This window comes from Urocitellus parryii, chromosome 1 (assembly GCF_045843805.1).
Source record: "Urocitellus parryii isolate mUroPar1 chromosome 1, mUroPar1.hap1, whole genome shotgun sequence".
In the NCBI taxonomy this organism is placed as follows: domain Eukaryota; kingdom Metazoa; phylum Chordata; class Mammalia; order Rodentia; family Sciuridae; genus Urocitellus; species Urocitellus parryii.
Window position 1 is genome coordinate 39,888,864 of NC_135531.1, and position 16,576 is coordinate 39,905,439.

Sequence of the window (16,576 nt, forward strand, 5' to 3'; positions counted from 1 at the left end):
AAATTGATCAGAAAGTTGAGAATTCCCATATGACCACCATCCCCATCCCCTTGTAGCTTCATCAGAGTGGTACATGTGTTACCATGGAACCTACAATGACCCTTCATAATTACCCAAAGTTCACTGCTTACATTTGGGCTACTCTTGGTGCTACATATTCTATGGGTTTTGATAAATAAATAATGACACTTATGTACCATTACATGTTGAATAAAGTAGTTCCACAGCCTTAAATGTCCTCTGTGCTCCCTCTTTTCATCCTTCCTTCCCTCAACCCTGACGAATACTAATCTTTGCAGTGTCTGTAAATGTGCTGTTTCCAGATGTCATACAGTTGAATCATGCAGCATGCTGTCTTTTCAGATTGGTTTCTTTTTTTAATAAAAGATTTAAGTTTCATCCATGTCTATTCACAGCTTGGTAGCACATTTCATTTGAGTTTTGAATAATATTCCACTGTCTAGATGTACTAGTTTATTTATACGTTGATTACTAAAGAAGATCTTGGTTACTTCCAAGTTTGGGCAATTATGAACAAAGCTAATATAAACATCCATGTGCAGGATGCTCTCACTTTCAAGATTCTAATGGTTACAAATAATAAAATTCAATGAAATTCAAAATCTTCAATGAAAGAAATTTTATGCAAAGATTTCATATCATTTACTTACAGTAAACAAGTCATTCCAAATTTCTTATATATGATATCATGGTATCATTTTTATCATATATAATATATATCAAATATATATCAACACAAGGTACTTTTCTAATACAGAGAACAGCCTAGAAACATTATGGGTTTCAATCTTGTTTTTAACAACCCATCCTCCACAAGCACTTTGATCTTGGATGAGTAATCGACTACTTTCCTCATCTGTAAATTGTGTGTTTGTGTGGGGCGGATGATAATAACCCCATACACTTACAAAGAAAACATTTTGTGTGTAGGTTGGCAGTTCTTAATCCTCCCCACCCTATTTTATTTCTTAGATTATATGTATGATATAAAAAATTAATATCATTATTTTCTAGGAGCAAGAGGGGAGACATGGAGAAGTTGATTATGTTGTCTAAGCCTACAATTTGGCTTATTGCAGGAACCCACATGTGAATTGTTTGAGGGTCTTTTCTCAGTATGCAGCCAGGGAGATTTTAGGGTTAACACTGGGAATTATCCGTGGCTCTCCCACAAAATAGTTGCCCAAGGTACATGACTTTTATCTCCTCTCTACTAGGAAGAACCCTCACAGTAGCTCCAGACATTGGCATAACTCATTGGGAACTGGACAGCTCATCTTCTACCTTTTTTGGTGAAGAACATTCTATGGAAGGCTATTGATGTTTCCTGATATTAATAAAGCAAGTGTGGGCTCCATTTTGCCATTTTAGTATAGATGCTCGATCCTTATAATTGGCTTGCCTGGCCTGTCCCTGCTTTTTGGAATTATTTTCTGCATCTTGTGGTTTGTTGTTCTATTTTTCTTAGCTTTTATTTCTCAGCCAGCCCATTCCATGGAAGGGAACCCCATTCCCAACACCCTCACGAAACACGGGCTACAGTTTGTGACATAATGCTCTGAGCTATTATTTCTATTGCCTCTAGCATGATTACATGCTATGATACTGTGGAAATTAAATGAGATAATCCATGTAACATGATTAGGACTGTTTCAGCCTTGCAATCAACTCTCAATAAAGGGAAGCATGAATGCAATTATGTGCATGACATGTAAATCGTTTTAATATTGATTATATCATTTACTCATCTACGACACCTTGTAAGGTAATTATTGTACCGATGAGGAATTTAAAATAAAAGGAAATTAAATGAATTAATCTTTATCACATAGCAAGGTATGACTTCCTTGTTTTCTGACTTCAAATCTATGGATTCTAGCTCCTAGTTTCCATAGCTGCTGGGTACAGCTATTACTCTCTTGTTATCTTTTTTTCCTCTACTTTTTTCTTTTTTTCTTCCTTCCTTTCTTTCATTTTTTTTTCATTATTTTTTTTTCTGAGATTAAGCTGAAATTTGGAAGTGAACCAGTGAATAATGTTCCATGTATAGGTATGGTGATTGTTGTAACAAAGTGACTGGTTTTCTTTAAAGATGGAAACTTGAGATAAATGTCTCACCAGGGAAATCTTGGAATTATGAACAACGTCATGTGTGGAATTAGGCAGGTCCAAGGTGATTCCCCGTCTCCACTGACTAGACACTGAAGCTTGGGTGAGTTCCAAGTATTCTTTAAAATAATGTCTTCTCTATAGAATGGGTATATTAATACTTTGCCAGAATTTGGGGTATTTAAATGATAATGTTTATAATTCTTCCTTTCCAACTTCTTGTAGAAGCCTATATTCCGTGGTTCATGACCTCATCCTCAGTCTTAAAGAACACCACTCCAGTGTACTCTGTCATCGCTTTGCCTGGTCCTCTAACTCTGACTCCTGTGTCTTCCTTTAAAGATCACTATAGGTATACTGGTCTTCCTGGGTACCCTTGGCTAATCTTCCCACCTCAAGATCCTTAGTTTCACAGGTATAATGAAACAAAATGCATTCTGCTGTTGTGTATAACTACTTAGAACAAACAAACAAACAAAAAGATCCTTAGTTTGTCACATCTTCGCAGTCCCTTTTGTCATATAAGGTAATGTTCCCTGATCCTGAAGATTCTGATATGAACACATCTGGGAGACATTAGTCAGTCTGCTACAAAGGGCTCATGATAGTTCACCCACTATTCATGTTAGCCAAGAGTTGTTTACTATTAACTTCACTGCAGGAACTCACCAAAGTGATCCCAGACCCTAGATACTTGCCATGTGATACCATTCTGAATATCACAGTGATACCATAAAGTTCTGTGGATGATAAAACCAAGGCACAGAGATTGAATAACTTGCTTATGTCCATATCACAATGGATCTAGGTAAGAGCTAGGATTCTAAGCCTGGCAGTGAGACCCCAGAGACCCTGTTCACAACGGGTGTTCTACCACCTGTTGCCACAATGCTCCTCTTTTCAAGCTCTTGCATTTCTTTTAAAACAGTCTGTAAATCATTGCATGAGATTATGAAATTCTTCTGCCAGTTGACTGATGGCTAGTGGTACAAGATGGTGAGGCATCTGGGTAAAAGGCTACCTGTTAACAAGTTGAAACAGGTGATCTTTGTCCTTAGCCAACACCAATTCTTTATAATACCTTCTTTGACAGAGGTAGTGTGCATCACAAATGCAAGCATTTTCCGTGTGAATTAGTCTCAAAAGTTCTTTCTGCTAGAAAGAATGAAACTCATCTTGTTCACCTTCTTTCTGAGGTCTCTGTTTCTGATACTCCTGAACTTTACTCCTGACTCTAGCATTAGATGACAGTTATATTAGTGGCAGACTAGTTACAGAAGGCTGTTGAGAGGGAGAGTTGGCTGAGAGTGAACACTCCAGCTATCACTGGATTTTTTTTTTTCAGAACTAGATAATTTATATAAAATAAATCTGCTCACTTTTGCTCATGGTGCTATTTTTCATTTCCTACCAGATCCATATCAACTCACATTAGGCTTCAAACATTGCTATATAATGCAGACAACTCCAAACTTTAATTACTCCAGGGGACATTGTTCCCCTCCAGCTGGATCAAACTTGTTGCTAATTCTTATTTGGTGAGATTGCTGGGCTTGTGCATCTCACTCTCACTTGTAAAACCAGACTTCCTCAAAAGCCAGCAATTTGACTCCTCCCTTGGCTCTGTCTTTCTCCTCTTATTCCCCTTCACTGAGAAGTGAACTTAGAAGACCTTAGCTGTGTAAACTCTGGAAAAGGTCATAGGTACATATAATTATATGAATAAACCTTATTGGCTAACATATCAAAATATTAACTGATATTAATATTAATATTAACACAAGATTTGAGCAACTTTTTGAAGAAAAGATACATTGAGGGCTTGCAAAAGAAAAATGTAATATCTAACTGACAAGGTTCTTATCAGTGAAGATGCCAAATTTTTCTTATGACAAATTCTTAGCTGGCAATCAAACAGTTGTCTGTGTGACTTCAATTTGGCAATTATCATGAGCTATACACATCCCCTTTGTTTAAATTTTGTCATGAGAGTATTTGATAAATAGATATTTTTTTATCTGTACAGTGAAGCTGTGCATTTTTTCAAGGCAAAGAACTCAAAAATCTGCTTTTGCCTTTTAAGCACATAATCAAGAGAAAAGTACATGTAGGTCCTTGAAAACATGTTAGTCCTTTAATTTCCATCACCAGGAGAATGAGTCTGAACATAGAGATGGATGGACAGCTATTAGTGACAAATATCTCTTAAACCTATTAATTTTTGTCAATTGATATATTTGTTCTGCCAATATTAGTAAGTCTCACATAGTTTCACTGACAAATAAAAATACTAAGATTATAAAGTAAAAATATAATTGAAGAAACAAATGATCATAATCCCTGACAAATTTACACTGAATGTAAATTTGATGGACCCAATGAGAACTACTTTAACTTGTTAGTTTCTAATTAATTGTATGATTCACTACTCATTTGTAGAAAGTAGAATCTAGTATGTTCACTTTAAGATAAAAAGATACAACCTAGATCCCTATCAAATTTTATATTTAGTGGAACAGTGAAGAGAATTTTTTTGCCTAAAAGTTTAGTTTATGATGACTATATTGATGATGAAATTGAAGAATTAGAATAAATCTTCAAACAGAAGAATAGGTAAAAAGATGGCAATGTACTTTGTCAGTAGTGTACCAAGGAAGAAGGGACATAGACATCGTCTTTGTTGATGGGAGAAATAAGTGATCACTAAGATTATTCAGTAAAAAGGAGACATAGGGTCATTTCCACTACACCGATAATGTATTTTTAATAGTTGGAAAAAGCTAATGAACTCAGAGTTGCTTAAAAATGTATGGCTTTAGTTTTTGAAAAAGAAATCACCTCAGTTTCCCAGTGGGGTTGTAAAACCAACGTACTAGAAATGTCAATGCAACTTGTAAAAAATTAAGGAGCACTGGAAATTGTCTACGTAATGCTGATTTGTAGGATTTCCATTTCAGGAAAATACCTATTAAGGTTACTTCAACTTGAGTCACCAACATTGAACCATCTTTTTAGTGGCCTCTCTGCGTGTCAAGATCTCAGAATGCCGTGTAACCACCAGTTTACTGGATCTCTTCCACATCACTAGCAAGTCCTACTGTCCATGGTATAAATCAGTATCCATCTGAAGAAAATGACTGGCATTGTCTGCTTGACAGAAAGTGAGCTTGTTCAATAGTTTTTGATTCTTAAAATTATTACTTTATTTTTAATAATAATTGGCAAAAATTGTATATACTCACGGGGGATGATGTGGTATTTTGAAATATGCATACATTATAAATAGAGCTGAACGGAGCTACTTAATATGGACTCATTTATTTTTTTTCTTTCCAACCAGATGATTTCAAGTAAGCAAACAAGAATATTGATAGACAGAAACAGCAGGAGAAACTGTTTAATTCCATCCTTCTTATGTGTGTTTTTTTTTCTCTCCAGTTTTGTCTCCTCTCTTAACTGGCTTATATAATTATTACTGGAGGCAAATCCCATATTTTTAATTCCAGAAAGCTTTTGGCAAGTGAAATTACTACTTAGACACACCTCTAAATTGCTGGCATTGGCAGATTCTACACTATGGTTATGCCTATGGAGATAGTAGTTTTTATTCTCTGCTTGTTTTCTCATCCTCAAATTCAAACTCATTAAGAATCTGTGGTACTTGCTATAAAGAATTGCTTTGTTAATGCACCAGGGAGTATATGGCTTTTAAACATGTAATTTTATCTAGTGTGTTTCAAAATACCATTCAATGAATGGAAAATAAAAATATTTGTCAATCTAGCTTTAAGCAGGAAAGGGAAACCTTTATTCGCAAATTGTTTCACTTCCTATTTTGCTTGTTAAGTTTCAGGTATACCCTTTTGGGCACAGCTGGTTTTTGAGCTTTTCAGGAGGCCCTGCCTCAGAAAATAGACATTTTCATCAAATTGCCATTAAACAAGGGATGGAATTTTATTCATTTCAGCACTCCTTCCCTCGTTGGGATTGGTTTTATTTTTGTTCAGGTGCAAATGTTCCTGCACAGCTGTCTGGAGCACCCTTCCAAGAGTTGTTGCAGAAAACAAAAATATTTTCCTATTCAGTTATAGCAACAAAAGAAAAAGGGAATGAAAATAGGCTTACCTTTGCCTTCTGAGCATGCAAGTAGCAGTTCCACACTGTCCCCTCATGGGAGTTTGGCCCCAAATAGCACTGTGTAGGCTAAGTGCCAACCCACTTTGTGTAGAAGCAGCATTGGCAAGAGTTTGCCTTGGCAAAGGATCTGTTTCTTTCTCAACCTCAGGCTATTCCAAGCTTCCTGTCAGATCTGTTCTATCCAATTCATTGCCAATCATTCTGCTCTGACCAGGGCTCCCTCTTAATCTACTTAATGCATGAGGGAATATAACAAATCTTTCTATTACTTTATCTTATCAGAGTCTGTTCTGCTATCTTTTTCTGCTTTAAAAGTCTATTGCTCTAGTATTAGAGTTATAAACTATTTTAAAAATCAGCCATTTGTACTTTTCACTATTATTTACATTCCTTGTAAATATCCATTTTTGAATGCCCTGTCTCTCCTACACGGACTGTTCACAAACATTCAAAGTAAACCCAGATCCTAATGTTTGGGCATTCTGCTCAGGGTATGTTGGCAAAATTGTAAGAATTTATGTGTTCTTATTTTGGTAATATTGTAATTAAATAATTTTGTTTGAAAAATCAAAAGTATTATATCATATAGCTTATTGACGTATTCCTCAACCACTCAGTGTTGTAATGTGTAAATACCTGTTCATTGGAATCAGGTATATCTCTTTATTTCTGGCCCTGTAGATTCCCATAGATTTCTAATCAACTCTGGAAATAAACACTTCTATTCTCAACTGTATCATCTCTAAAGATGAAAATAAAAATGAAATTTAATGTTAAAGTTCACATGAAGCATATAGCACATTGTTAGACAATTTATGTTCAATGAAGGTGTTAAAGATGATGATGATGATAATTAAGTGACTAAATGAGAATAAACACGTTTTCCTTTTGTTAATTATACTTTTGGTCACCATGTGACAGAGTCATAGTGAAATATATCCCTAAATGGAATCTTTTGCCATTGCCTCATTTACAAATGAGGAAACTAAATCTTAAATTTAGGTGAAAGCCTGAGATTCCTTAATCAGCAACAGAGTCAAGTGTAGACCTTGATTCTTTATCCAGGTCTCCAAAGGTCTTGTGTGTGTGTGTGTGTGTGTGTGTGTGTGCGCGCGCCTCAAAGAATTTAGCAACCCCACAACCCAATTTTTGCCTGTTTGTTTAGGTCATCATAGTTTCCAGATATTTTGCTGTTGTTTCTATTTATACTTTTTAGGCAGTACAGATACATTAGGTTGAGAAAAAAATAAAAGGTAGAAAGCAAATGTTGTGATTCTATTATCCAAAAAATAATAGGTTTTTATATGCATGTATTTCATTATTAGTGAGGTTTGATTGTTGCATTGTTTTATATCCTGTATACATTTGTTTTTTTCCAGATTTAACATGATATCATCTGCAAATAAATATTTCTCTTTCTCCTTTCCAACTACACTAGCTAGATTTAAGGCGATGTTCAATACCAAAAGTGTAATCCTCTGGCCTTGGTAAGTGCTCTATTGCCTCTTGGACCAAGAGTGATGCTTTTTATCATTTTGGGGATGTGTCTTTATCTCACTATGTTAAAAAATATACTATTTAATGTTTTTTGGATTTTGTTGTAGACTTTTTTTTTGATCCAATGGAAAATGTTATATAGTTTTTCTTATTTAACTTGTTTTTATTAGTAGATAAATATTTTATTAGTAGACTTCATAATGATGAATAGTTTAATTCTTAGACCAAAATTCAACTTATAATCTGTTTAAAATGCTGTGTGTCTAAGTAATAAAGAACTGAATACACAGATTTCCTTTCTGTATATCTTTGTCAACTTTTATTTTCTGAGTAGTTATTGCTTTAGAGAGTGAATTTGGCAATGTTCCTTTTTACCATCTTTTTTTTTTCAGTAATTTTTATAGCACAGACATTACTGATGTCTTGAAAATGTGGATTAAGTAAAATGTAAAATCATCGGTGGAAAGTCTTTCCTGTTTGTGCTGTTTTTGATAGTTTCAAGTTTTTGCTGTTTTTTTTTGTTTTGTTTTTTTGTTTGTTTGTTTTTCTTAAATCTTTGTTAAATTAGTTTTGGCTACCTATAAGCTTTTCTTTAGAAATTTATCAGTTTTCTTGAAATTATTACATATGTTACCATCAAATGTTCTTAGAACAATTTCATTTTTACATGTTTTCTATAACTGTTACAATATATATTTTCTTATTTTGAAATAAATTGAGTATCCTTTTATATGTACATGCTTATTAGTTTTATATTGATCATTTCCATTGCTGTTATAGAATTATTTGTTTGATGCATCATTATTTATTTTCTTTTAAATTACTTGGATTTTTGTTTTCTTCCCATCTCCAATAAATCCTTTAAATATATTATATTTATTTTAAAATAGTTAAAATGACCTACTTTGAATATAGTTTCTTTCTTTTTTTTTTTTTTTTTTTTTTAGATCTTATCCATCTCACGAGTGTTTCTTTTTCTTTTTTCTTTTTTTTCCCTATTCATTTCTGTTGCTATTCACCAAATTTCTTTTTGGCTAAAGTTACTTAATATGGGTGTGTATAATTTTCTTTTTTAAGAGAGAGAGAGGGAGAGAGAGAGAGAGAATTTTTTTATTATTTATTTTTTAGTTTTCAGTGGACACAACATCTTTATTTTTATTTTTATGTGGTGCTGAGGATGGACCCAGCGCCCTGTGCATGCCAGGCGAGCACTCTACTGCTTGAGCCACATCCCCAGCCCAAGGGTGTGTATAAATTTTGGCATCTTAAATATCTTGAAACATGGCCATCTAGGCAAGTCTTTACATTTCACATTACAAGTGTAAAATTTCCTTAAGCCAATTTATGTAAGTTTACCCACATTTATAGAATACAGATTTCTTTCAGTTTTCACCTTGACTTCCACTTAATGCTATTAATTAAACTTAGAGATAAATATCACAATTTTTTCTTTGTTATTACTGTGTTAGGAGATAAAGCATTGTAGAAAACATTTGTCAGGTGTTTTTTTTTTTCCTTATTTTACAATACCTGACCGGTGGTGGTGTATATTTTGTGCTTAGATACATCTGAGAATATTTTGCATTGCTTTCATGCAAGAATTATAATGTGCCAGGGTATAGAATATAAAACATATTACTATTAGAATTTTATAGTGGTTACTCCACTTATTAAGAAAGCGTACTTGACAAATAGAAATTATATATTTTTATGGTGTGCAATGTGATATTGTTGTATATGTAGACATCATGAAAATGTTTTCTTTTTCTTATTAAATTTATAATGAACCAAAACATGGAAGCCAACCTGAGATTATTCTATATCAGTTGAGTAATCATTTCCATATTGTTGCATACCTAAGCTATTTGCTAAAAGAAGATTGGAATTGGAAGCAGGCAGAAAGTATTTATACCAGAAAGCAAAAGATAGGTCTCTTTTTGAAAAATAATCTTGCTTCACTGAAGATAATCATATGTAGATATATCCAATTTCTGGGAAGGATTTTGGAGGTAGGTTAAGAACAACAGAGTATATTTGGAGTAGAGTGGGCACCATTGTGTAGATGATGAAAGTCCAGGGAATGTTTTAAGTGATGAACATAAGTATTAAGAAAAAAAAGAAAAAAAAAAATCTATGTATGAAAATATTAAAAAAACATAAAACAAATAATAAAATAAAGGTATTTTGTCCATCTGCAACTAAAAATGTTTTTTGAATTCCCATAAATAATAATAATAATAATAATAATAATAATAAGCCACAGGAAATCCAATAGACTAATTGGAAAAAAAAACCTAAACAACATTTCACTAGAAAAGATATGCAAATGGTCATCAAACACAGGAAGTTATTTGAGTATATTAGAAGTTTTAAAAATGTAAATTAAAGCCATATTAAGATAACACTATGGGGCTGGGGTTGTGGCTCAGTGGTAGAGCACTTGCCTAGCAAGTGTGTACACAGGTAGAGAAGGATTTGGTCCTCAGCACCACATAAAATAAATACATAAAATAAAGGTATGAAAAGAAAAAGAGAACCCTACATATCCACCAGAAAGGCAAAAATCTTAGACTGATAAAACGAAATGCTGACAACCATGTATGTATGTATGTACAATACTAGGGGAATTATAAATTGTTACAGCCACTGTGGAAAGCAGACTTTTCTAATAAAATTGACAATGTGTTAAAAAAAAAAAAAAGAATTCCTTTTTGGGAAGAGGAAATGGTATGTGAACATGTCTAATGATCTCAAATACACGAATGTAATAACATTTTATTACAAAAAAAAAAAAAAAAACAGAAGAAGAATGAAGGGTGGCACATGCATGTAATCCCAACAGCTGAGGGGCTGAGACAGGAAGATTGCAAGTTCTAAGTCAGCCTCAGCAATATAGCAAGGCCCTAAGCAACTTAGTGAGACTCTGTCTCAAAATAAATATTTTAAAAAGGGGTGGCTATGTGTCTCAGAAAGGAAGGGCGGGGGGATGGGAAAGACAGTGGAATGAATCTGACATGACTTTCCTATATACATATATGAATATACCACAGTGAATCTCACTATTCTGTATATCCACAATAAATTAATTTAAAAAATAACTGTGGGTAAATGGCAGAAAGATTAGTAGAGTAGAGGGAAGGGAACAGGAGGTAGGGGGAGGAGAGGGGAAGTAGAGGTACTAGCGTTTGAATTAGAACAAGATATATTTCATGCTTTTATAATTATATAAAAATAGATTCTATTGTTATGTATAACTAAAAAGAACCAATAAAAATAAATTTAAAACAAATATAAACTATGACCAGAAGCTTAATTTTAAATTTAATATTTTAATTATTGCATTAAAACATTCATCTTCACAGGGAATTCAAGAGTGTGGTCCATAATATGTATATTGAAATGAAAAAATACATATGTAAAGAGATGAAATCACTCTCAAGAAAAATATTTCCTATCCAGGTGCCCCCTTGGTGACCTTTGCTGGGCACAGTGGCCCATGCCCGTAATCTCAGGGACTCCAGAGGCTGAGGCAGGAGAATCATGAGTTCAAATCCATCCTCAGCAAAAAGAAAGGAGATAAGCAACTCAGTGAGACCCTGTCTATAAACAAAATTCAAAATAGGGCTGGGGATGTGGCTCAGTGGTTGAGTGCCCCCAAGTTCAATCGCAGGTAAACCCTCCCTCCACAAAAAAGGAAAATAAAGATATAAAGGAAGAAGTACTCAAGGAGAAAATGCAAGGCAAACACTCTGATGTTAAAGTTCAGTTCAGATTTTTAAGATACACCAAAAATTTCGCTTTGAGTGATTTTTATTTGGACAGAGTAAGAAAAGAAACAAATGCTTTTCCCACTGCCTAGAATCATGAACATAAAACAATTTCATGTATGTGTGCATATATGTATGTGTGTGGGGGTGGGGGTTGGGAGTCTCTCCTACCCCTAGCTTACTAACAATTGTTTTACCTCATTTTTTTCCCCCCCGGAGACAATTATATTACCACTGATTTTAAGAACGAACATTTATTGAATGATTTCTATGTGACAAGTCAAATTCCAATAGTTTTTTTTATGAACTCTGTTCAAATCTCACCTCTCTTTGGTGGGAGTTAACCCATTTAATAGTTAAGAAATTGGGGTACACAGAGGTTAGGTAAATTGGTATAGGACACAGACATAAATAAGCATGACTGGGATATACAGAAATCCTAAATATTTTAGAACAAGTGAGCAAGACTAAGTTCATGAAGTATAAATTAGTACAAAATAGGAAAGATTGCATTGATGTTTCAACATAGTGGAGGAAAAATGAATCAGAGATACATCTTAATGTATAAACCTGAGTAGTGAAAAACTCAACATTTTGAACCTGTGTACTTTGAGGTGCTTACTCTATTAACATGGCTAAAAATGACAATGACAAAACAATGGTCATGTCAGTAACATCAACTTCACATCTCATGTGCCCAGAGCCAAGAGGTACTGGGAAATTTCTTTTTTATTTTTTTATTTTTTGGGATTTTCAACAGATTTTATTTTATGTGAACCAACTTGTGTTCTTTTTTTTTTTCTTTTTTTTTTTTTTATTGGTCGTTCATAACACTACATGGTTCTTAATACATCATATTACACGGTTTGATTCAAGTGGATTATGAACTCCCGCTTTTACCCCATATACAGATTGCTGTATCACACCAGTTTCCCTTCCATTAATTGATATATTGCCTTTCTAGTGTCTGATGTATTCTGCTGTCTGTCCTATTCTCTACTGTCCCCCCTCCCCTCCCCTTCCCTCCCCTCCCCTCCCCTTTTCTCTCTCTACCCCTTCTACTGTAAATCCTTTCTTCCATTTGTATTATCTTGTCTTACCCCTCCTTACCTCTTATATGACATTTTGTATAACCCTGAGGATCGCCTTCCATTTCCATGCAATTTCCCTTCTCACTCCCTTTCCCTCCCACCTCTTATCCCTGTTTAATGTAAATCTTCTTCTCAAGCTCTTCGTCCCTACCCTGTCCTTGTTTACTCCCCTTATATCAAAGGAGTCATTTGGTATTTGTTTTTTAAAGATTGACTAGCTTCACTTAGCATAATCTGCTCTAATGCCATCCATTTCCCTCCAAACTCTATGATTTTGTCATTTTTTAATGCAGAATAATACTCCATAGTATATAAATGCCACATTTTTTTTATCCATTCATCTATTGAAGGGCATCTAGGCTGGTTCCACAGTCTTGCTATCGTGAATTGAGCTGCTATGAACATCGATGTAGCAGTGTCCCTGTAGCATGCTCTTGTTAGGGCTTTAGGGAATAGACCGAGAAGGGGAATAGCTGGGTCGAATGGCGGTTCCATTCCCAGCTTTCCGAGAAATCTCCATACTGCTTTCCAAATTGGCTGCACCAATTTGCAGTCCCACCAGCAATGAACAAGAGTGCCCTTTTCCCCGCATCCTCTCCAGCACTTACTGTTGTTTGACTTCCTAATGGCTGCCAGTCTTACTGGAGTGAGATGGTATCTTAGGGTAGTTTTGATTTGCATTTCTCTGACTGCTAGTGATGGTGAGCATTTTTTCATGTACTTGTTGATTGATTGTATGTCCTCCTCTGAGAAGTGTCTGTTCAGGTCCTTGGCCCATTTATTGATTGGGTTATTTGTTATCTTATTGTCTAATTTTTTGAGTTCTTTGTATATTCTGGTAATTAGGGCTCTATCTGAAGTGTGTGGAGTAAAGATTTGTTCCCAGGATGTAGGCTCCCTGTTTATCTCTCTTATTGTTTCTTTTGCTGAGAAAAAACTTTTTAGTTTGAGTAAGTCCCATTTGTTGATTTTGTTTGTTAACTCTAGCGCTATGGGTGTCCTATTGAGGAATTTGGAGCCCGATCCCACAGCGTGCAGATCATAACCAACTTTTTCTTCTATCAGATGCCATGTCTCTGGTTTAATATCAAGCTCCTTGATCCATTTCGAGTTAACTTTTGTGCATGGCGAGAGATAGGGATTCAGATTCATTTTGGTGCAAATGGATTTCCAGTTTTCCCAGCACCATTTGTTGAAGATGCTATCCTTCCTCCATTGCATGCTTTTAGCCCCTTTATCAAAAATAAGATAGTTGTAGTTTTGTGGATTGGTTACTGTGTCCTCTATTCTGTATCATTGGTCCACCCGCCTGTTTTGGTACCAGTACCATGCTGTTTTTGTTACTATTGCTCTGTAGTATAGTTTGAAGTCTGGTATCGCTATACCGCCTGATTCACACTTCCTGCTTAGTATTGTTTTTGCTATTCTGGGTCTTTTATTATTCCATATGAATTTCCTGATTCTTTTATCGATTTCTACAAGAAATGCTGTTGGGATTTTGATTGGCATTGCATTGAACTTATATAGGACTTTTGGTAATATCGCCATTTTGATGATGTTGGTTCTGCCTATCCATGAGCAGGGTATATTTTTCCATCTTCTAAGGTCTTCTTCTATGTCTTTCTTTAGGGTTCTGTAATTTTCATTGTATAAGTCTTTCACCTCTTTTGTTAGGCTGATTCCCAAGTATTTTATTTTTTGGGGGGATATTGTGAATGGAGTAGTTGTCCTCATTTCCGTTTCAGAGGATTTGTCGCTGATATACAGGAATGCCTTTGATTTATGCGTGTTGATCTTATATCCTGCCACTTTGCTGAATTCATTTATTAGCTCTAATAGCTTCTTTGTAGACCCTTTTGGGTCTGCTAGGTATAGGATCATATCATCTGCAAATAGTGATAATTTAAGTTCTTCTTTTCCTATTTTTATGCCTTTAATTTCTTTCGTCTGCCTAATTGCTCTGGCCAGTGTCTCGAGGACTATGTTGAACAGAAGTGGTGAGAGAGGGCATCCCTGTCTTGTACCAGATCTTAGAGGGAATGCCTTCAATTTTTCTCCATTCAGAATGATGCTGGCCTGTGGCTTATCATAGATTGCTTTTACAATGTTGAGGTATGATCCAGTTATCCCTAATTTTTCCAGAGTTTTGAACATAAAGGGATGCTGTACTTTGTCGAATGCTTTTTCTGCATCTATCGAGATGATCATATGGTTCTTAATTTTAAGTCTATTGATGTGGTGGATAACATTTATTGATTTCCGTATATTGAACCAACCTTGCATACCAGGGATGAATCCTACTTGATCATGGTGTATAATTTTTTTGATATGTATTTGAATCCGATTCGCCAGAATTTTATTGAGGATTTTTGCATCAAGGTTCATTAGAGATATTGGTCTGTAGTTTTCTTTCTTTGAAGTATCTTTGTCTGGTTTCGGAATCAGGGTGATGTTGGCCTCGTAGAATGAATTTGGAAGTTCTCCCTCTTTTTCTATTTCCTGAAATAGCTTGAAAAGTATTGGTGTTAGTTCCTCTTTAAAGGTTTTGTAAAACTCTGCTGTATACCCATCCGGTCCTGGGCTTTTCTTAGTTGGTAGTCTTTTGATGGTTTCTTCTATTTCCTCTATTGTTATTGGTCTGTTTAGGTTGTCTATATCCTCCTGGCTCAATCTGGGCAGATCATAAGACTCAAGGAATTTATCTATGCCTTCACTATCTTCTATTTTATTGGAGTATAAGGATTCAAAGTAATTTCTGATTATCTTCTGTATTTCTGAAGTGTCTGTTGTGATATTGCCTTTTTCATCCCGTATGCTAGTAATTTGGGTTCTCTCTCTTCTTCTCTTCGTTAGTATGGCTAAGGGTCTGTCAATTTTATTTATTTTTTCAAAGAACCAGCTTTTAGTTTTGTCAATTTTTTCAATAGTTTCTTTTGTTTCAATTTCATTAATTTCAGCTCTGATTTTAATTATTTCTTGCCTTCTACTTCTTTTGCTGTTGTTTTGCTCTTCTTTTTCTAGGATTTTGAGATGAAGTATGAGATCATTTATTTGTTGGTTTTTTCTTTTTTTGAGGAATGAACTCCAAGCAATGAATTTTCCTCTTAGAACTGCTTTCAATGTGTCCCATAGATTCCGATATGTTGTGTCTGTGTTTTCATTTAACTCTAGGAATTTTTTAATTTCCTCCTTGATGTCTTCTAAAACCCATTGATCACTCAGCAACCTGTTGTTCATTCTCCAGGTGATGCTTGATTTTTCCTTTCTTCTTTTATCATTGATTTTCAGTTTCATTCCATTATGATCAGATAAGATGCATGGTATTATCTCTACCCCTTTGTATTGTCTAAGAGTTGCCCTGTGACATAGTATATGGTCTATTTTTGAGAAGGTTCCATGTGCTGCTGAGAAAAAAGTGTAGCTACTTGAAGTTGGGTGGTATAGTCTATATATGTCAATTAAGTCTAGGTTGTTAATTGTGTTATTGAGTTCTATAGTTTCCTTATTTAACTTTTGTTTGGAAGATCTGTCCAGTGGTGAGAGAGGTGTGTTGAAGTCTCCCATGATTATTGTATGGTGGTCTATTAGACTCTTGAACTTGAGAAGAGTTTGCTTGATGAACACGGCTGCACCATTATTTGGGGCATATATATTTATGATTGTTATGTCTTGTTGGTGTATGGTTCCCTTGAGCAGTATGAAGTGTCCTTCTTTATCCCTTTTGATTGTCTTTGGCTTGAAATCTATTTTATTAGATATGAGTATGGACACTCCTGCTTGTTTCCGCGGTCCATATGAGTGATATGCTTTTTCCCAACCTTTCACCTTCAGTCTATGTATATCTTTTCCTATCAAATGCGTCTCCTGTAGACAGCATATTGTTGGGTCTTGTTTTGTGATCCATTCTACTAGCCTGTGTCTCTTAATTGGTGAGTTTAAGCCATTAACATTTAG